This window comes from Gopherus evgoodei, chromosome 8 (genome assembly GCF_007399415.2).
Source record: "Gopherus evgoodei ecotype Sinaloan lineage chromosome 8, rGopEvg1_v1.p, whole genome shotgun sequence".
NCBI classification, from domain to species: domain Eukaryota; kingdom Metazoa; phylum Chordata; order Testudines; family Testudinidae; genus Gopherus; species Gopherus evgoodei.
The window spans coordinates 90,850,609-90,873,649 of record NC_044329.1 but is presented as its reverse complement, the minus strand read 5'-3'; the positions used below and the strand labels follow the sequence as shown (position 1 = coordinate 90,873,649).

The 23,041-nt window shown below is 40.1% G+C and overlaps 1 protein-coding gene across 4 annotated transcripts in view; it reads right to left on the bottom strand.

Moving 5' to 3' along the window:
* Positions 1 to 23,041, bottom strand: part of NEGR1 (neuronal growth regulator 1) — a 643,647-nt gene that overhangs the window by 491,336 nt on the left and 129,270 nt on the right. The window lies entirely within an intron of this gene.

The window sequence follows — 23,041 nt, the reverse complement described above, 5'->3', positions numbered from 1 at the left end:
ATAATACTAAAGTTGGAATTAACACAAAAAATAAACAGACTTAACAGTAACATTGCATGTTCACAGACAAGATGGCCATAAACTGCTCATATTTCTGACCTGATGGATGAAATCAAGATTCTTTCCTTTTCAATGAAAGCTTAATACCTGCTGGAAAAAAAGTCAATAAAACGGAGGCAGAGTAGTTTGTCTTAAAAGAAAAGCAGATTAGCAGGCCTGGTGTTAACACAGAAAAGCAGACAAAATATCCTCAAAATGAACTCTGAAGTGACCCTGGATGTAATCCACCTCTCAGATAAAAAACTTAACAAATCACTAAAGAAGCATATCAAACATTTTCTGGTATAAACTAAACTATGAAAAGTCATCCTGGGTAGACCAACAAATGACTCATGAGAATCAGTATGAGAAGCTGTATGTATCAATGCAATGACAGTGGTCAAAAGGACAGCATGAAATTATTGTTTACAATCGTAGAGTCAACTAATACAACAATGGAAGATAAATCAAAGTCTGACATTCAGAGCAAAACAGCAGCGACCTTTACATGGCCAGTCTCTAGTGGATTGAATTACAGAATCATAGGAATTAAAGATTCGGTACCAAAATGACACCAGTTTTCACACTCACTCTCTCTCTCACGAACATTTCCACTCCTCCTTCCATGCTGATGCCTATGCCTGGAAGAAACACTCTCTCTAAACATATTGTGTATTCCACCATTCTCAATCACATCCCTTCTAGAAACCCACTACTGATGCAAAGCCTATAAGACATGAACAAAAAAAATTCAAAGAATAAAATGAAATAGTTCAAAACAAAGTACAAGAAATAATCTATTCTTACGTAATCAAGTCCACACGTACCCCTTCTTTGTTCTTTCTCTCTCTCTCTTTGGGTACAATATAAAATTTATATTTTTGTGCCAAGCTCTTTCTCCAGTTATGTGTTCTCTGAGGTGCATTGCAAACCTTTTGCGATAATACAAAAATATACAAGACTTTTATATTACAACAGATGTTGAAACTCTGGTCATCCTGTACAACTTTCACCAATACTAAAGTAATGGTTCCCAAGATCATTACTGGTCACATAGTACTAGCTCGTCTCCTTGTTTCCAGATGATAAACTACATTAAAAGACAGATAAAAATACAAGGGATACATCTCCATTATTAATTTTCAAAGTACCTTCTGAATTTGCCATAGGATGTTATATGACTATAAAGCACAGAGGCACCAAGGAGCTTATAGTTAGGGGATTTCACTATAGATTAAGATTGGGCATGTTAAGCTTTAACTACTGAATTGACTAGCACAGGAAGTGCCCTGAAAAAGTCAGCCTTTCCCAAAAGTTTGCACATCATCGTATGTAAGATTACCCAGTTTTCCCAATACTTAGAGCAGGAGATATTGATGGCAATGCTGGCAAATGTTGACTTACTACAGCTTCTTTTGTAATATCACTGTATACTGGTTTAATCAAAGAATTTTAAAAATTCTAACAGAATAAATTAATGCAATTGGCTGAAAACATACTCTCTCTCTTCTTCAAGAAGGCCTTGTCTGTTTCAAAGATGTATGACAGCTCTCCTCCTCTGCCCCCCATAAATTACAGTATATCATAACTAAAACATATTACACATGGAATCCATTTGGGCAATAAGTTCCTGATCCAAAGTCAATTGAACTTAGTGAGAGTCTCTCCATGTTCTATGAGCTTTGGATCAAGCTCTAAGTCTTCCCAGGAATATGCAAGCATACAGGATCAGACAGGAAAAGTAGCATCTCTATAAAGTTAATTATATGATAATGAAATGGCTGAGCAGTAATAGATCAGCAGAGGGTGGGGTGACCAGACAGCAAATGTGGACAGGGTTGGGAGTAATAGGAGCCTATATAAGAAAAAGCCCCAAATAATGGGACTGTCCCTATAAAATCGAGACATCTGGTCAGCCTAGCAGAGGGCAATGTGATGAAACTGCAAAGGGTAAATCTGCTGCTGCTTGCCTGGCTTCTGGCCGGAGGTTGATAGGGCAGCAGAAGGGGATGGTCCTAATAGCAGCTGGGACCCTAGAGTGATGAAGGCATCTGTTCCTGATGGCTCCTTCGGGATGCTGAGGGAGAATTTTGTGACTAGCTGTTTGCAGTTGCAGCTATCATGGTTTAAAAATAACACAACTCATGTCTAAATAAACAAATAACATATATCTGACTCCATGACAGCAATTTTTGTTGTCAGATGTGTGTTGTCAGATGCTACTGGTGTGGTGCTCTGCTTTCTCCTGGTTGATATCACTCGGCTGCGTGCGTGTGTTCCCTCTTATGCTGTCCCAGCTCTGCAGATAGCTGACACAGCAGACCCGAAGAGAACCTCCAATGACCACAGAGTCTAGTAAGGTACAAAGGCACGCCGGCCAGGTTTATTGCCGTATTGGATACAGTAGTAGTTCCTCTGAGATTGTTACTCTACAGGGCATACTGCAAATATGTACCCACGGTCAATGGACTCGGCTCAGTCAGTGGCGGGACTTTCCACTGCCCCCTCGGCCGGACAAAGACATCGCCCCAAGGATGCATTCTTATACACAGGTACAAACAAGTTACACATCACTCCTGACGTATTGAGGTACAACCCTTCTACGTAGCAAGGTACAACCCCTCTACGTAATAAGGTGCTGCCTCTCACCTTGTACATGTTGATTCGAACAAAACAACTCTATCCATCATATTACCCTTTTGCCCCCGTCATTGGGATGGGTCAGTCTGTTCCTTGTTATCTGTGTGGAATGTGCAAGTATGTGAATGTTCTGATCTCTTGTGTTCAGTACCTTTTAGGTACGTATCTTCTTGCAGCATCAGCCCTTTCCTTGCCAGTTTCTGTGAGCAGGGCCTGCCTCTGGCTTACAGCCTCACTTTGCTTTATGTTAGCAAAGTCTTGGCCATTATTTTAGTTCAGGCCTCAGGCCTCATACTGGGCCTTTATCAGGGCCTTCACTTACTACAATTTTTAATTCAACAATGAATAGAGGCCTGCCACTAGGCCCTGAAGTCAGCCTTTGCTTAGCTGAGGGGTAACAATATTACACTATACATCAAAATGTAACCTCATGTCATGGAAAAATTAGGTAGATGTAAAATTCACCAAAGAGTTGCAGAGAATAAAGACATTCTCTGGGTTGATCCCCCACTAGTGCTAATGGGAATTACCTCTGCAAATCTCTTACTCCTCAATAAAAGAAATCCTTTTTTGAGTTCTAAAACTGTATCCTTTTCACTAAGATAATGCTAGGCGAAACTATTAGGCAGTTTATGGAGTATATTTTTCTTTTTTAATAAAAACAAGTCTGTCTATTTTAAGTACTTGCATGGAGCCCATTACCATCGAATCTGAATGTCTCACGATCTTTTAAAATTCATTTATCCTTACAACAAACTTGTGATAGGAAAATACTACTGGTCCCAGTTTACATATGAGGAACTGGGGCATAGATACTAAGGAACAGATTTTTAAAGGTATTTGTGTGCCAAAAGATGCAGATAGGCATCTAGCAGTATTTTCACAAGCACTAGGTGCCTAACTCATATTGATTTCCAGGGGAGTTAGTCATTTAGGTGCTCTGAAAATCCCATGAGGCACCTGTATACACCTGGCCCTCAGGGATTATCCAGGACTATGGCAGAGCCGGAAGTGGAACCCAGCTCTCCAGACTCCTAGGCTAGTGCCCCCTAATCACTGGACTTTCTTTCCTCTCCGAGTTTGTTCACTGAACATGTTTCCTGAGATCACCCAGCTATAGGTACAAACCACGTGAGTTGCAAAATAAAGGTATCACAGATTCAGGGAAGAAGATGAGAGATGTAAATATGCCCCTTAGTTGTCACTTATCTAAGACATATATTTGTAGTTGTTTGTCTTTTCCGATATATTAGTTCCTCTGTTTCTTTATTATTTTCAGTTGCTTTTCTCTGAATAGATTCAAATTCATGCCTAGTGTTCTATAAGTACGTTTCCCTAAATTGAAAGCTACATTGTTATTCACATCCATATTCACATTCACCAGATATGATCATGGTGCACCTTGGGGCAAACGATTTGGGAATGTGTAAAGGGGTGGACTTAATGCTCTGAGCAAAACAGGACCTGAGGCAGATCCTGGAACTTTTTCCTGGGTAAAAATTGTGTTGTCAGCCACGCTTCAACACAAGGCCTGGCGGGGAGCTGTGAGGCTCACTCCAGGTGGATAAGGCAAGGAGGTATGTGAACAAGAAGGTGGCCAAATGCCTTGGGACCATAGGAGGATCGGTAATTTTGCATCCGGGCATAGCATACAGGGCACTAGAGTTATTTTGGGAGGATAGGGGTCACATTCACCTGTCAGACTTGGGTGCAGACACGTTTTTGGCTGATATTAAAGGGGGCATTAGGAGATGTCTGGGAACCTGGGGAGGAGGCAGCCAAGCTAATTGCTGGTTCTTCCTTGTAGCAAATGTTCAGTGCAGGCACTCCATAGGGAAGATATACAATAAGGACTTTAAAAGGAGTTATTGGTTAAAGGAGCAGAATGGGCAGGGATGGTATTCAGGACTCCTATGTCTGGTATGGTGGGGAACCAACTCCCCTTTCCATAACCCTCATTCGGGGGTGGGGGTAGTACGATGCCAGCAATGGGTTGGCTGGGGGACCTGGATGGAAAAAGAGGGGGGCCAGTGGAAGCCCCTGGGGTAGATAATGAATGAACATTACCCGCACTGTACACTTTTAGCTGCTGGGTAGTCTCAGACATCTAATAATCAAGTTGTGGCCTGATTAAAACTCTATCAGGTGTTTCCTGTCCTTCTTTTGGTATAGTTGGGCAATGACTACCCCACACCTTTAAGAGCGGAAGCTGTTCTCATTCCAATCTCAGAGCTATATCAGAAGAAACCAACTCACTGAGAGCAATCTTTCAGTCGAAACCTTTGACTGTTTTTCTCTCTAACAGGGATAGATCTAACTTTAATTAAAGTCAGTGGAAAGGCTCCTAATTGCTGGACTAATTGCTGTCCACTAATGTTCAGAAGTCTCAATAGATTTCAAGCCCAGAATAAACCATTGCGGTCATCTAGTCTGACTTCCTGCATAACACTGGACAAAACATGTCCTCTAGTAACACCTATATCAAGTCTTTAATTTCTGATTGAAGTTTTTAAAATGCACATCCAGTCTTCATTGAAAAAATTCAACGTCCAACATATCCAACACTAAAAATGTTGGGTGGGAAAATAGAGGAATAGAGAAGTGGAGAAAACTGCCCAAGGTCACATAACAGCTCAGAGGAAGAGCCAGAATTAAAACCGATGTCTCCTGACTCCCAGTCCTGTGCCTTATCTACTGCATGAAACTTAGCTTACCCAACTGTTTCCAAATTTTCCTTTCACACTGATTATTTTATTTCAGATTTTTTTTCTCCAGGTACATCAGCATATATTTTTGCCAAGTGGAACTTTAAAAAAAAATATTATTACTGACATCTATTTCTAATTTCACAAGAACCCTTTGTCTCAAATCCCTATACCCAAAGGTGTTTGAGTATAAGCTACACAGTAAGTATCAGCTACACATTTAATTAACTTTTTATTCCCTTTTTCACAGTATTAGTAAAAATTCTAAAGATGACTTGCCCTATATTCATTCTTGCTTCATTCCACTGTTCATTTCCTCCAACTCAGAACATTGTCATTTGTAGCAATACCCTTTGAGATGAATGATGAAAAGTTTGTAATACGCTCCTTTCTTGGAATGCTAACAAGGACAGATGTAATTAGGCAGAACCCAATTTTATGAAACTCTTTTTGCCAGATTGTTTATGTTCCCAACCTAATAGCTAGGCTATAGTATGTTTCTCCCAATTTCAAGTGTTTTCCAAGAATGTTGTGAAATTTAAGTCCATCAAATAATTCTTGCACATTTAGTTTATTTACTTGTTGAACAGGTATTTCCACATCTAAGAATTGCTCTTTGTTACATTTTAGAGGAGTTATACTGTCCTGAACTTGGGCTTTGTTAGATTTTCAGTATACAAATACATACAAATTTTCTATTCAAGTACCTACAACACAGTACCTTTGTTCCTGCTGGAATTCTGCAGCCCTGTGCAATGCAGAATTTGCACAGAATTAATGTTCCCCACATTATTTTATTTTTTCATACATAATTTGTGATTTCCACCAAAATGCTTCATTTTTATGGTATTGTGCATTTCAAATGTATTAGTTACATATACACATAATGTCTTTGCATACACATGAGCATTCCCGCTGCATGAGCAGGAAAACTCAATGTAAAAACCTCATGGTGTGCTATTAAATTAAGTTTCTCATGACATGTTTATTAAGCAGTCCATAAAATGTCAGGACAAATATCTTCCCAAAGTAGCCATCTGGGTCCAGATGTAGTTACTAAAGGGCAAAGAGATATTCACTGTTTGTACAAGCTGGAACCACAGGCCTGCTTGTTGGGTGCAGCAGTCTTATTTGTATAATACAGTTGTACTTCACTCTGAACTCTACTCTGCATGTGTCTGACCCCAGAGGCACCATCCTCCCTTATCTATTCCCTGCCAGCCTGAACCCATCCCCCCTCCACTCCCACCTGCCACTGCACCCCTTCCCCAGCACTCCCGCCCATGTCTGGCATGGAGGAGCACATACTGAAGGAGGGCTGGCTGGCGAACCATGTATACATCTACACACCCCAACACACACACACCCCACACACTACCCTGGGTCTCCTTTCCCCAGGCTAACCACCCACTATCCTACAACTAAACTACTAACTCACCAAGCCTCCTTCCACTACAGTGGTGTGACCCATAAACCTTACAATACACATAGAAACTGTAATTTGAACAAGACATGACAGACACACACAAAACAGTCCTTAAGGACACCATCATTCTCTTAGGACAGGTTGTTACAATACTTTTGTATAATGAGTTTGTTTAAATTAAATATTTAATTTCACTGAAACAGAAAACTGTCAACAAAGTTACATCAAGTTCTGTATTAATTTGCCTAGTAAGAAATCTATTTGTCAAAAAATATTTCCTGAATCTTTTTTGTTGTCTGTGTTATTACAGACATATTGTTGCTGATAGGTATTTTGAAATAAATAAAATACTTGAAACTGGCATGATTATATTGTGTTATTCTGACAAATAAAATATGCAACGTTTTAATATATTGTATGCAGAACTTTTAATTTTTTGGCACAGAATTTCCCCAGGAGTAATCTTTATTTTATCAAGATGAAATCAGATTTTGTTCTTGAGCTAATGCCATATTCAATATACTTGTTCAATATATTTCTGTGTAGTCATCTACTTCCTGATTCATATAGTATTTTAAATTAATACATTTCAAATGATTATTAAATGCTAGTTTGTGTCATTCTCTATTATTTCAATTAAATTCCCACATCTAGGGGCTTTGAAGTTGCAGTTTTGGTTTATAACTCGCACTGGTTATCATTATCTAAAATGGTCACATTTATAACTTAGTATAGTAGTATAGGAAATCACACCTGGAGCTTGAGTCTGCATTCTTTTCACTCCAAAACATTGATGAATGTACTGTAATAAGATTTTGCATCTTCTTCACCTACTATTAATTTTAGGTTTAATATTTAGCAATAAAAGGCCCTACAAAAACAGTAGTTGATAAACAGCTGGGAAATGGCAAAAAATGCAGTGAACACACAAATCTTCATGTGTCAGCCTTACATCTCTCTGAAGGCCTGATCCAACACCAGTGAAGTCAAAGGGAATTTCCCACTAATTGCAGTCAGAGCAGGATCAAGCCCTTAGTTCATTTCAGTTCTCCTGATTGTCAGGTTGGGAGAGACCATTTCCCCACAGTATATTTTCCATGTTGGTTGCCAATTTGCCCTTCTAGAACTATCCCGCAAGAACTCAGTGTTTTGAACTTGAATAAATAACAAAATTATAATTTGACCACAATATCTCCTGACTGATACAGAAGGGAAAAATACACAATACATTAATAACATTACAAGTCAAGCAAACTTCATACTGTTCACACAACTAGTCATAACAACTAGTCTGCTCCAGCAAATGGGTAGGTTGCTAGCAGTCACACTGGTTAAAGAGAGGCAACACCTTGACCCTTCCTTAAGAAGGATGGCTGCCCTGTCCTGCCAGCCAATCTCGGGCCCTCTTAGAAGCCAGAAAATGACTGATTAAGTGGCCTAACGGAATGTGGGCACATGGGTCCTTGGGGCGCTTTGCAGACAGCTCCTGAAAGGAGGGTAGTGTGCGCAACGATCATTTATAAATGAATTATGAAGTGAATGATTTTTAGTTAAAAATAATGCATCAGTGAGAATAAGCAAAAGCAGAAGGATGAAGTTTGCTTGTGGGGTTTAGAATGAGCATGGACAGGACCAGAGGCACTCTATTTGCTCTCAGTTATGATGAAAAAATTGATATTAATGATCCCCTTCTTTCACAGAAGGTTGTGTGTATACATATCTAATGAAAGATACATACACACAGCCACTGATGCCTTCCTATTATTTGATCTGCAGTACATACATATGCACAAATAATGAAGAAAAAAATTATAAAACAGAAAATAAATAAAACTCATATACACCTCTACCCCGATATAACACAATCCTCAGGAACCAAAAAATCTCACAGCCTTATAAGTGAGACCACATTATATCGTGTTTGGTTCGGTAAGTTTTAAAGGGCCCAGTGCTCCAGCTGCTGTGGGGAGCCCTGGTCCCTTTAAATCACCGCTGGAGCTCTGGCAGCGGGGCTCGGGCAGGGATTTAAAGGGCCCTCGGCGTCACATGAATTCAGATATAATGCAGGTATGTAAAGCACATCTTGAGATGGCAAATCCGTTTGGGAACCAATTGGTGCAATCAACTTCCATGCTCAAGTTTGAGAAGTGTTACTTTTCAATAATTAGATTCTTGTTTCTCTATATAAGTACTGAGCAAAAAGAAAGAAATGGTTTAATATAACTTGCTAGAAAGTCTTCTAAAGGATTTTGGGACTTGACCTCACATTACAGAGGGCTATGGCTATCTTTAACAAGACCATAAAAGCAAAAGTAGCTGAAAACAAGAGTCATCGTTATGCCACTGCCATTATGGAAAGGTGACATTTAAATAAATCCCCCAAGGAAAAAAGAGCTGTCTTTCATATCAAGATTGAAATAACCCTCACATTAGGACCAAGTTCCTGGGAAAACTGTCAAATCAATTAGAGATTTTAAAGAAATTGAAGTAACAGATAATGCATGGAGGATCATAAACTGAAGTTTTGATATGCCATCGGCAAACAGAGAAAAAAATGACACCCGAGTCCAAAAATCTCAAAGAAATAAGTTTAGATCAAGCATATTAGAATGAATTAAATGATCAATTTTGGTATGTCTGACAAAGCATTATGCAATACTGCATTAGACAGCATATTATCTCATATTAACTCATTGATTTTTATCTGTTTAAATTAATTTAATTAACTGGAAGACCAATTTAGAAAAATACTTGCTACAAGATACGTTAACTAATAAACAGCTTTAAAGTGGAAAAGAAAAGAAGACGTGCTACCCAGTGAACTTTGTACATAACTAGGGAAATAGTTGTTCGCTATAATTAATGCCAAAGATGGAAAGGATACAGAGCAGACAAAATTACAGCATAAGGAATAATTCTTCAGAACTGAAACCAACTAGTCATGCAAACTTGGAAGATTTCATAAACAACCTGTCAGTTCCTGGAAATCCACGTGTTAAGTGTTGCTGATTAATATACAGGAATTCGTACACAATTTACAAGAGGACTAATATGCGAGCTCTTAAAAACTGTATTTCTATACTGAACAAATTATTGTGCTATGAAAAATGCAGGAGATATAACTAGCATTTCTGCCCTCAACATAATCACTCTGTGTTCTTAAAAAAATTAAAATTTAGAGATTTGCTCTGAAATGTTCTAAAGGACTTTTAAGAAGAACATTTCAAATTTAACATAGCAAACAGAACAAATGTATTAATTCTCATAAATACTTCAATTTTCCTATAAAATTAGCTGCACATCAAATGGTTATCATCTCTAGTTGCAACTCAGATCCTGAGTGCTGTGGAAGAATGAAAAAAGAGGAAATCAGTAAACAAATAACTAGATACAATGAGCAAATGCACCCACTTGTGAGAAAAACAAAGCAAGACCTGTAACTAAGCATAAAATGGCGCTTCTCCTGCTTCCATTCAAGTCAATGGAAGTGGAACTAGACCTTATTTGGGTCTGATCTTGCAAACACACCACATCCTGTTGGCTTTAATGGGAGTTGCATGCTTGGAGGTCTTGCAGGACCACGTTGCTTACATGGTATCATTAATTTAGAAACATGCAAATTTGTGGTGTCCAACAATTTGTGGGGTCATATATGTACCTAAATAAAGAGACTATTTTCTGTAAGATACAAATATCAACAATGCTATGTAAAAGTTTTGGCTGCATTCTTTAGCTGTGCAAAAGCAATTTTGCACTTCTCCATCTGCAAAGCAGCCATGGGAGGATCATCCCAGTGTAGAGGGATCCTCCAGTAACACAGATCTGCATAAGGGCACTCTTCCCATTTCAAATGCTTCTGTAAGTAACATTACTGGGGGGAAAGAGGCTTGATTCGTCCCTTAGCCCGAGTGATCCTCTGCTGCCAGACAGCTCCTTTGGACCAGCCGCAGACAGCATAATTTAAAGCAACCACCAGACTGATCTAAATTAAACCAGAGAACTGGATAGGCAAACAGGATAGTCCAGGATTAGAGGAGCATAGATATGACTTAAAGCCATCTTTGCACAGACACCTCTTAAGATGCAGTATGTGCTCCTCGGCTGCACCTAAGGATCAACATCTTTCTTTTGTACATGTTATTTTAAGTATTTTCCCTTTATTCTAAGAAAAAATACCGTTAAATGTTTTCAGCATGTTGTTTTAATTATAGAATGGAAGAAAAAGCCGGCTGGCACTGAAAGCGATGATACTTTGATATGTCTTAGTTACAATCACAGACACTAAAGTATAGCAACATGGGTTTTCATGATTTTTTGCACTACATCTTTGTTTGCATTTGAATGGCAGCTATCTGCTGTAATTATACATTAAATGGAAACTACATGCAAATATGTCATGACATAAATTGGATTTCTCCCACTGCCATACTTTTTTCATGAGTATAAAGTATCCAGTGAACTTTCATAAGCCATTTTTAATGAGGCAAGCCTAGAAAATGTCAGATGGAGGTCAGCTCTGGAGTTTCATACACTTAAACAGACTGTAACTTTGCTAATGATATTCGACTCAAGGCACTATAAGGACAAAAATCAGCTGAAACAACGAGTTCAACTAGCAAAATAAAAGTCATAAATTAATGCAAGAAAACCTAAAAAGTGATGGTAAATGCAAAGACAATGAGTAGAGCTGGGCAAATCTGCAGATATCTTGGTTTATGTGGATATCTGCATCCACGGATGTGGATATCTGCAGACAATGTTTGTGGATAATGGTTTGGATGTGGATACAAATTTTGTATCCACGCAGGGCTCTAGCAATGAGGAATGAAAGGTGGTCTGGGCATGGGAGAAAACTGAATCTTTTCACCTATTGTACCAGGTTATCATTGACCACTACTGGAAAAGAGAGACAGAGAAGAATCTTTATCGTGAGGATTTTTATAGTGCACTTTTACTGGAGAGACTATTCCATGTCAGAACAAAAAGCAGAGATGTGCTCAAGCACTCATATTCAATTTCAGGAAGAAATGATCCAGACACATTCAATATGAAAATTTCACTGTCCTCTTCTCCATAATGTTTTGTTTATATGCATGACTCATAATGATGAAGAAAATTCAGGAGATATAGCCAGATATACTGGTTTAATAAGCTCATGTTGCCTTTTAGATCTCTTTTCTAATGAACAACTATGAAACAAGGAGGTAATAGAAGGGAAAAGATCACTCTAAATGTTAAAGTTCAGAGTTTACAGAAGGGTTGAGTTTACCTTTGGAAGGAAAAATTATGATTTTTTTCCCCCAATGGCTTGAATGTAAAACAGAAAAAGAGACTTGGGAAGAAAGTGAAGCAGCTAGAACAAGAAGCCTATCAAAAGCTTGTGTGTGATGAAAGACTGGAATACCCTAGAGCTGAATACTGAATAAGGAAGATGAATTTACCTCTTGAGGGCGTGTGTGTGGAAAATTTGTATACATCCATGTAAGTGAAGGATAGTCACAATTTTTGGTTGTCACATACTATCAGAAGCAGACAAGTATCAGAGGGGTAGCCGTGTAGCCTGGATCTGTAAAAAGCAACAGAGGCCTGGTCTACACTACGCGTTTACACCGATTTTAGCAGTGTTAAACCGATTTAACGCTGCACCCGTCCACACAACGAGGCCCTTTATATTGATATAAAGGGCTCTTTAAACCGGTTTCTGCACTCCTCCCCGATGAGAGGAGTAGTGCTGAAATCGGTATTACCATATCAGATTAGGGTTAGTGTGGCCACAAATCGACGGTATTGGTCTCCGGGCAGTATCCCACAGGACACCACTGTGACCGCTCTGGAAAGCAATCTGAACTCGGATGCACTGGTCAGGTAGACAGGAAAAGCCCAGTGAACTTTTGAATTTAATTTCCTGTTTGCCCAGCGTGGAGCTCTGATCAGCACGGGTGGCCATGCAGTCCCAAATCCAAAAAGAGCTCCAGCATGGACCGTACGGGAGATACTGGATCTGATTGCTGTATGGGGAAACAAATCTGTTCTATCAGAGCTCTGTTACAGAAGACGAGATGCCAAAGCATTTGAAAAAAATCTCCAGGCTATGATACAGAGTCCACAGCACAGTCCTATGTGACAAGCGTAATGGAAAGCCAAAGAATCAAATGGACGCTCATGGAGGAAGGACTGAGGACTCCAGCTATCCCACAGTCCCGCAGTCTCCGAAAAGCATTTGCATTCTTGGCTGAGCTCCCAATGCCTGAAGGGCCAAACACATTGTCCAGGGTGTTTCAGGGTATATGTCGTCAATTTACCCCCCCTCCCACCCCGTGAAAGAAAAGGGGAAAAAATCATTTATTGACTTTTTTTATGTCACTCTATGTCTATTGCATGCTCCTGGTAGATGCACTGCTGCGGCAATGAATAGCAGCATCCTCTCCCCTCCCCTCCCCTCCCCGGTGGCAGATGGTACCGTACAAAAGGACTGATAGCTGTCCTCATCATCCTGTGAGTGCTCCTGGCTGGCCTCAGGTGAGGTCGGCCGGGGGCGCCTGGGTAAAAATAGGAATGACTCCTGGTCATTCCTAGTAGATGGTACCGAATGGCTGGTAACTGTCCTCATCATAGCAACTGGGGGCTGAGTTCCATCAGCCCCCCGCCTTTCATGTCTAAAGAAAAGATTCTGTACTGCCTGGACTATCATAGCAGCAGGATGCTGGGCTCCTCTCCCCCCACCGTTTAATGTCCTGCCTGGACTATCATAGCAGCTGGAGGCTGCCTCCCCCTCATTTTATCTCACTAAAAAGTCAGTGTTTCTTATTCCTGCATTCTTTATTATTTCACACAAATGGGGGGACCCTGCAACAGTAGCCCAAAAGGGTTGGGGGAGGAGGGAAGCAACGGGTGGGATTGTTGCAGGAGCACCCCTAGAATGCCATGCAGCTCATCATTTCTGTGGGATTGACATGGAGCGGCTGTGCTATCTGGTACACTGGTTCTCTAGTACACTTGCCCCATATTCTAGGCAGGACTAACTTTATTTTTAGATACAACATAAAGGACCATTTTGTCTTTGCGCTCCTGGCCGACCTCAGCGAAGGTCAGCCAGGAGCACCCATGACAGCAGCAGATGGTACAGAATGACTGATAACCGTCATCTCATCGCCAATTTACAATGGCACAGCAGATGGTACAGAACGACTGGTAACAGTCTCTGCTACCTTGCAAAGGCAAATAAATGCTGCTGTGAAACGCTGCAGTACCGCCTCTGTCAGTGGCATCCAGTACACATACGGTGACAATGACAAAAGGCAAAACGGGCTCCATGGTTGCCATGCTATGGCGTCTGCCAGTGCAATCCAGGGAAAAAGGGCGCGAAATGATTGTCAGCTGTTGCTTTCACGGAGGAAGGAATGAGTGACGACATTTACCCAGAATCACCCGCGACACTGTTTTTGCACCATCATGCATTGGGATCTCAACCCAGAATTCCAATGGGCAGGGGAGACTGCAGGAACTATGGGATAGTTACGGGATAGCTACCCACAGTGCAACGCTCCAGAAATCGATGCTAGCCTCGGTACATGGACGCACACCACCGAATTATTGTGCTTTGTGTGGCCACGTGCACTCAACTTTATACAATCTGTTTTACAAAACCAGTTTATGTAAAATCGGAATAATCCTGTAGTGTAGACGTACCCAGAGAGTCCTGTGGCACCTTTAAGACTAACAGATGATATTGGAGCATAAGCTTTCGTGGGTGAATACGTTTGACAAAGTGGGTATTCACCCACAAAAGCTTATGCTCCAATACATCTGTTAGTCTTAAAGGTGCCACATGACTCTCTGTCAGAAGCAGAAGATTCTTCAGAATATGCATGCTCAAACCTATATCCTGCCAACATGCGTTGGTTTACAAATGTATAATAAGAGATTTTCAACGACTCAGTGACAAACATAAGGATATAAGAATGCAAGAGTTTCAAATATGATTTATACTGACTCTAGAAAACAGTTTTTTTATTTTATTTTGAGTTAAGAAGTTTTCCTTTTTCATTAAGCCTGCATATGATTACAGAATGCATTATCATTAGGAAAGAGATGAGCAGTCAAGGTGGGTCACTATGAATTCTCATTCTGAAAAAAAGAAAACTGCCAGTGGAAACATAATCTGAAACAAAGATATTTCACCCGATAGGGCTGATGAGCAGCATATGGACAGAACTCTATCTCTCAGTTTTGTAAACTAGATTAACACTCTAAAGATTCATAAGAGACAGAGAGAGACCTCTAGTAGAATGACCCTTAACGTTTTTATACCCTGAACTATTTCCTGGCTTTTATTTGTATGCAGCGTAACATCAAATCCAGCAATAAAACAAGATTTGCAAGCTACCAAGACACTCTATTCAGACTGAAAACACTTTTAACACATCTTTTTTTACTAAAATCCCCTGTCCCAGCTTAGTTAAAAGTGTTTTTCTTTTTTCTCTCAAGTGCAAACATTTCACTAGATTTTTTAGGAGAGAGAAACAGAGAAGTCCATGTTATTAAATACAAACATATTTATTGAGGAAAATGCATTTTTAGAAATAATGCTAAATGTTTCAGATACTTTGTATCTATTTTTCAGTTTTCACTGCAATGTAAGGTTTGTAGACTAGCTTCCATACACTTTAAAATAAAGAAACAACAATGTTCATAGAAACAATACCTCTAACAGACAAAAACAATAACGAATATTGACAATGGCTATGGGGTGAGATTTTCAGTCACTGGTCTCCATTTTTTTCCAGGTATAATTTAATACTGGCACAATTTTGGTGCACAGATTAGGTCATTTGGATGGCTAAGACCCTAATCTGTAGATGCAGTAAAAAACTAAAGGCTTGTCTACACGTCATAGCAAAGCACACCAAAGGGGCATGATTTGTAAAGCACACTAACATGTTACGCTGTAATTGTCCAGTGTAAACACTGCTGGCACATTCTAAAACAGGGATCAGCAACCTTTAGCATGCGACCTGCCAGGGTAAGCTCCCTGGCGGGCCGGGCCGGTTTGTTTACCTGCCGCATCCACAGGTTCGGCCAATCCCGGCTCCCATTGGCTGCGGTTCGCTGCTCCAGGCCAATAGGGGCTGTGGGAACAAACCGGCCCTGTCTACCGGGGGACTTACCCTGGTGGGTCACATGCCAAAGTTTGACGATCCCTACTCTAAAAGGAACCTAGTTTGCCTTGATATAGTCCCATGTCAAACAGGACTACAATAAGATGAACCAGGTATCTTTTGAACATGCCAGCAGGGTCCACAAAGGACCATTACAGCATAACATGTTAGTGGGCTTTAAAAATCACACCCCTTTGGTGTGCTTTGCTGCACAGCGTAGAGAAGCCCTTAGACAACATAACAATCTAAAATCTGAATACAACTAATTGTAAGGACAAAACTGAACCTGAATCTATTTGCACCAATAATTGTACTATCACAAAATCAGAGGCCCATATAAGGCTAGTTTGAAAATATAGTCCATAAGAACTATATTTCATGACTAAATATCATGTTAAAAGAGACGGTGGCAGAATTGTGATACCTCAGGTAAACCAATAAATCATTTTTATTTTGTTGTATGAATTCTGGATTGATCAGTTTGTGTTTTATTTTTTGAGTAGGGGTTGGGTCAAGTTGTGTATACAAATCTGAGCTTCTGCATGAGCAGAAATACAGTTGTGAAAAACGGAGCATTCAGAAATTTTACAGCCTAGATAAAGACATGCCTGAAAATATGGCCCTGATTTATAGGGCAAAAAGTAACAGAGAGTCACGTTTTATACAGTTTATAATATACTGAATAATACCTAACAAAACCCACAAATCCTTTCCACAAAAAAAAAGGTGCCCCAGAAGAACTTTAGAATGGCAGAAATGGTGCACTACTGACATATCCTGGCCTCTGAGCTCTTTTGTTCACAGACAAGATTATTTTTAACTAATCAAACAATAAAATATAAAATAATTTAATCACATTGTCTGGACAGATTCTTAATATCACAGTGAAAGGTCTAGAATAACAAGCTTATATAAAAGCAGTAGCGATATTAAATATTAAAATAGTGTTAAATATTAAAACACAACCTCTAAAAGATAAAGAGAAGTAAAAGTCACAATCTATTCCATTATTTCACTCAGTTTTGTCTCCAAACTCTTTGTAAAAGAAAAGATGTGGGCCGCTCCTGGGAAAGGAAAGGATAGTAGCTACAGACTATTACAATGTTAACCCTCAACTTTCTTTTGATTAAAAAATCGCATTCAAACATTTTGACTACCATGATGAAGTCATTATCCATCCTTTTCTTTTTTCCCCTCATTAATAATACATTCAAGACAACTGTTTCTTTGGTGGGTGATATCAGACTAGCAACTTATCTACACTTCCAGTACTAATGTCCTCCATGAACAAGTGCACTGGAAAAAAAAATGTTTTAGAAAAAAATAGTCCTCACTATTATTTCTTCTAGATCTTTAGTAAGGCTGTCTGGAAAACAACAATTCCATTTAGCAAAATATTTTGAGTTTCAAAATGTGTGTTTGTTTACATGTGTGACAAAAATGATACATTTAGAAATTTTCACATACACACAAAAATCCTGAGAGTGAGACCTCAAAATAGCCAGTACCCAAGAGGTTAGTGCAAAAGATTTCAGTTTCAACAAAATGACATGTTCTGATTTGGGGGGCGGGGGGACACACCTTTCTGCAAATTTTTTTCAACCACCCCTAATCTTCAGAGTATTTCAGCTGCTCCAGGTCATGCTCATAAATTTTCCACTAGTAGTGTTGCAAACAATTTCATATTTTATGGAAATAGTGACTATATCGATATATGTCAAAGTGGCTATACACTTGCTGGGGCCTCTCAGGGTATGTATACACTGCAGTTAGACACTCGCATGGCTGGCCTGTGCCAGATGACTTGGGCTCGGGCTAAGGGGCTGTTTAATTGCGTTGTAGACTTTCAGGATTGAGCTGGACCCTGGGTTCTCAGACTCTCCCATCTCACAGGGTCCTAGATCCCGGACTCCAGCCTGAGTCTAATCATGTACACCTCAGTTAAACAGCATCTTAACCAGAGCCCTGTGAGCCAAGTCAGCTGTCACAGGCCAGCCACAGGGGTCTAATTGTAGACATAACCTCAAAGATCAGATTGGCAGCCAGTATCTGAAGTATCAGAGGGGTAGCCGTGTTAGTCTGGATCTGTAAAAGCAGCAAAGAATCCTGTGGCACCTTATAGACTAACAGACGTTTTGGAGCATGAGCTTTCGTGGGTGAATACCCACATGCATCTGAGAAAGTGGGTATTCACCCACGAAAGCTCATGCTCCAAAACGTCTGTTAGTCTATAAGGGACCACAGGATTCTTTGCTGCTTTTACAGTATCTGAAGTCAGTCTGGTCGTATTCTTCACAAGACTGAAGGCAACCAGTATCTGAAACATAAAGATCTCAGGAGGTCCATATGTGGCAGTGGAGTGTATGGCCAGCATTTCAAAAGGAGAGTGAAGGCCAAGGAAGGCCTCAGAAAAATTATATCACCAAGGACACAAGAGTCACCTGATAGCTAATGTCCAGGAACTGCATGAAGCAAAATAAAGCTTTTTCCCCCTATGATCCGCTTCTCTCCCCAGAGATCTCATCATCCTATGGTTGATTCTACTCTTTATCAGAAATAACAGCTGCGTCTCAGCAGACCTGGATCTGGCTTCTTCTGACAGAGAGAGGGTCAGCTAGCAAGGGAGGAAAAAACACTCAGGTGTTACTCTAGGATCTTGAAAGGAATGAAAGGTCAGTTTATTCGAAGGAAGAGAGGGAAAGGAAGCTGTCAGGAATGAGGACTTGCCGCTGTGCCAGCCCAGTCTCCCAACAGCCTGTGAGAACAGCCTAAGCCCCAACAGCAACAACTGATCTCTGACTGCTCTGAGAGGGTTGCCAACACTGGTCGGATGAATTCCTGGAGATTTCATCACATCACAATCTTTAATTAATCTTTAATTCCTGGAGACTCCAGGACAATCCCAGAGGGTTGACAACCCTATGCTCTACACACACACACGCCCCACCCTGCGGCTGTGATCTCTCTGGTGTTGCCCTGCTTCTAGCCTTGCTCCAGCCCTGGTCCTACCTCACTTCCCTGCTGTCCAGGTCACTCCAGTCCTGTTCCCATCTCCAGCTCTGAATCGGTGCTGTTCCTGGCCTGACTGACCCTCCTCCAACCACTAGGCTTGATTGCCCACGCACCAGTTCATGACAGAAGTAGCCATGTGGTAGAGGAGAGAAGGGTTGGAAGCATCAATGAGGGAGGAGAGCAGGGATAGTAGATGAGAAAATAGAGTCCCTGGACCTAGGACACTTTTGAAAAATTGTCTCTGGCAAAATATGTTTGAATATTACCAACTACTGAAGTGCCTGGCTGTGGATTTAATTATGTTCTTGATGAAATGTTTCATGTGGTTGGGTGGAATAACAAACCTTAATAAGAATAAACACAGTTAAATATTGACAGGATAGGACAACACTTACGTCTTCCTCAATTTAATGCAGAGTTCAGAAAGAAAATACTATTGTAAACACCAGAAGGCTAGTTTTCAGCACAGTGTGTGGGGATTTCCACATGTAACTCATGTTAACAATAACAAGAGTTGTGAGTACAAGCCATGAAATGTGCAGAAAATTAACCTCCTGATGGCTAAAAGATTTAACATTAATTTCTTCTGATACTCTGTAGTCTGGAGTAATCCTTCAATTTTAGAAGCATATTTCTCAAAATTGGTTAAACATTTTCAATTTTTTGTTTGTTTAAAGAACAATGTAGGAAAAAATACATTAGAAAAATGGTGAGAATGAAAAGCAAACAGGATCTATGGTACCTCCCAAATAATTGTACCTTTCTTAATTTACCAGTGTAACCATGGTAAATAACTACTGCATACTCAGAAAAGCAATTCACTAGCATCAGTCATTCTTGATGTTAAATTACCTTTTCACAACCAGTTCGTGAACAATTAAACTATCACAAAAACAGTAAATATTTTTTCTTATAAAGCTTTGAAATATGGTCTGTCCAAATTTCAAAAGGAGTTTTCCGTTTATTGGTGTACCCGATATTAATGTTCCAAATTACTGACACAAAATCTTCTTAATATAATTCAATCCAAAACCAGAAGGAAAACCATCACTGGAATTATGCTCATTTGGCCACTCAACTACTCTGATCTATGATTCAGCCTCATTCATAAATTATTACAATTTTCACATGTTCCTGAGACATTGAATTGTAAGCTCTATAGATAATGTTTCTTTATCATGTTAATAAATCTGTACAACAAAAGATCAGCTATATTAGTGCTATTTACAATTTTGGGGGACAATTAAGTTTCATTTCAAATAAGAACAAATGACTGCAGGAACTATCTGCATGGAAAAAATCTGCATTAAAAACAAACATCTTCCAGGGAGGTAGGGGATAGCACAAGTGTCTGGAAGCCAACTTTGTGGCCTCTAGATCAGGAGACCAACCCAGATAACAACTCTGTCTCAGTTTTCAGAAGAGGTTTTATCAGTGTAGTTCTCTCAAAACTGTCTCGCTACTCTCTAGACCAGGGGTGGGCAAAATTTGTGGCAAAAAGGCCACATTGGGGAATAGAAATTGTATGGCGGGCCACGAATACTCAAAAAATTGGGGTTGGGGTGTGGGGGGGTGTGGATTCTGGGGTGGAACTTGGGATGAGGAGTTTGGGATGCAGGAGGGTGTTCTGGGCTGGGACCGAGGAGTTTGGTGGGCGGGAGGGGGATCAGGAATGGGGCAGGGGATTGGGGCACAGGCAGGGAGTCAGGGGGCACAGGCTCTGAGCAGCGCTTACCTCAAACAGCTCCCAGAAGCAGTGGCATGTCCCTTCTCTGGTTCCTATGCAGAGGCACAGCCAGGCAGCTCTGCACGCTTCCCCATCTGCAGGCACCGCCTCTACAACTCCCATTGGAGCACGTAGGAGCCGCAGTGGGGTCATGCCACGGCTTCCAGGAGCCACGTGGTATGGTCCCTGACCTAGCACACCGGGCCAGAGCGCCAAAGCAGGGTCAAGCTGAGCCGCGTGGTCCAGCCCCTGACCCAGTACCACAGCCAGAGTGTAGGAGTGGGGTTGAGCTGCTGGCATGGCTCACAGGCTGGCTTAAGACAGCTCGTGGACCAGATGCGTCCTGCAGGCTGTAGTTTACTCACCCCGCACTCTAGATGCAAAATCTCCCAGCTCTAAAGGCACGTAACTTTTGGCTGCTGAACACCACACAAAGAAGCTCATCTGAATTCATGTAACAACAATCCTCTCTCCCCTTAACTCAATGGCTCACAAGTCTGTTGGTAATGGCAACCAGGACATTTACTGTCCAGGTAAAATTAAGAGGCACCTATTGTTCTCACCAATTAATGCTACTCATTGAATTGCATCAGTTTGCAGTAGTTTTTAAGATGGGAAACTGGACCCATCTGAAATGTAGCCTATTTCAATGGATCTTTGTTTTTTCAGCACTTTTGCTAGAAAGAAATATTATATATAACCCATCATAAACCTTTTCCTTCCTTATTCAAATTAGTAGTGTCAGACCCATAAATGCTGAGGTGGACCAGAGCATCAAAGTTCAGATCCAAAGTGTCCCAAATTCAGGTGTGTTCAATTTTGCAATTCACATTTAGACCTATCTCTTATTAAAATTTACATTTCTTCTGCAAGGCATTAGTTGCAATGCTTAATTGAAAAAGGCACACCTACTGCTCCTTCATGTAAGTATGCTTTGGGATAAAACTGTTTTCTAACAGGATTTTAAATACATGTATTGAATACAGCTTGCTGATTACGCCTGCATGTATATAGGAGACATTTTATTGATCAAGTGTAACAAATGTGGATCGGTGAGATTCTGTGGCCTGCATTGTGCAGGAGGTCAGACTAGATGATCATAATGGTCCCTTCTGACCTTAAAGTCAATGAGTCTATAAATGTAATGAGAAGTAAACATATTATACAGTACCCCCCGCACACACACAAAAATCAGAAGACAGTATGTATGTTTGCATGCATCTGACCAAGAAACGGATTAGGATCATTCTGAGGATTATAATATTGTTTTCAAGGCACAAAATTTAGGTGTACCTCTTGCCACTTCAACGCAAGTAGGAGTTTATGTTCTATAGAAGTTATAGTTACAAATAAAACTTTCTGTGTTGTTTAGGGCTTGTTAAATATAGCTCAATTCCAATTGCTTCAATATTCATACAGAATCAGATACACTGTATGTCACTTCTCCAAAATGAGGAATACTTCAAAATCATCTGAGTCTTCTTGACTTTTGGTCCTAATGCAGTTTCCTTCATCATTCAACTCAAATGACTGTCACAAACTTAGCAAAACTTGCAAATCAGAAATTAAATCTGCTTTCCTCACAGCCAAACATCTAAATTTCTGCAGTTTGTTGTGGAAACAAAACCTTAATATAAAACAGTAAGTAAAATTCAGGCCATTTACTACAGAGTAGTAAAAATAATGATAATTAGTATTTACATGTTCAAAGCCCTTACTATTATGTAATTAATCCTCTCAACGTCTCTGTGAGGTAAGAAGGTCAGTATTATTGTTCCTGTTTAATTAAATGAAGCAAACTGAGATGCAGAGATGGTAAAGGATTTATTGAAGACCATACTGCAAGGCAGTGGAAGAGTGATGACCAGAACCCTCTCCCCAGCTCCAGATTCCATGCTGCATCCACACTACGAATCTGCCTGTGGTTTATTAAATAAATTCATAAGTTAATTAAAGTGGCAGGCCCAGATGATATTGTACAGAAACTTATTGGCATGCAGAGTACAAACACATAGACTATGGCTGATTAACAATAGATTATGGTAATCAGAATGCCCAAGTGGGACATGAGATTCCATGATGAATTCTGTTTCCATGCACACTGTCAGATTTCTGCACAAAGCTAAATAAATTTATGCTAAAAAGGGTAAATTCTGAAGTGGAAGATGAACATTTAGACTTATCATACCTATTCCTTGTTGCTTAATTCTTCCTATTTGCCACTGTTGTCTATCACTATTGGTTGCAAATTTCAAACTGGTGTCCCCGAACCTATATGAATTGTTTGCTTCTAATAGCCAATACTTTTTCTTTCTGTAATATATTCCATAAGATA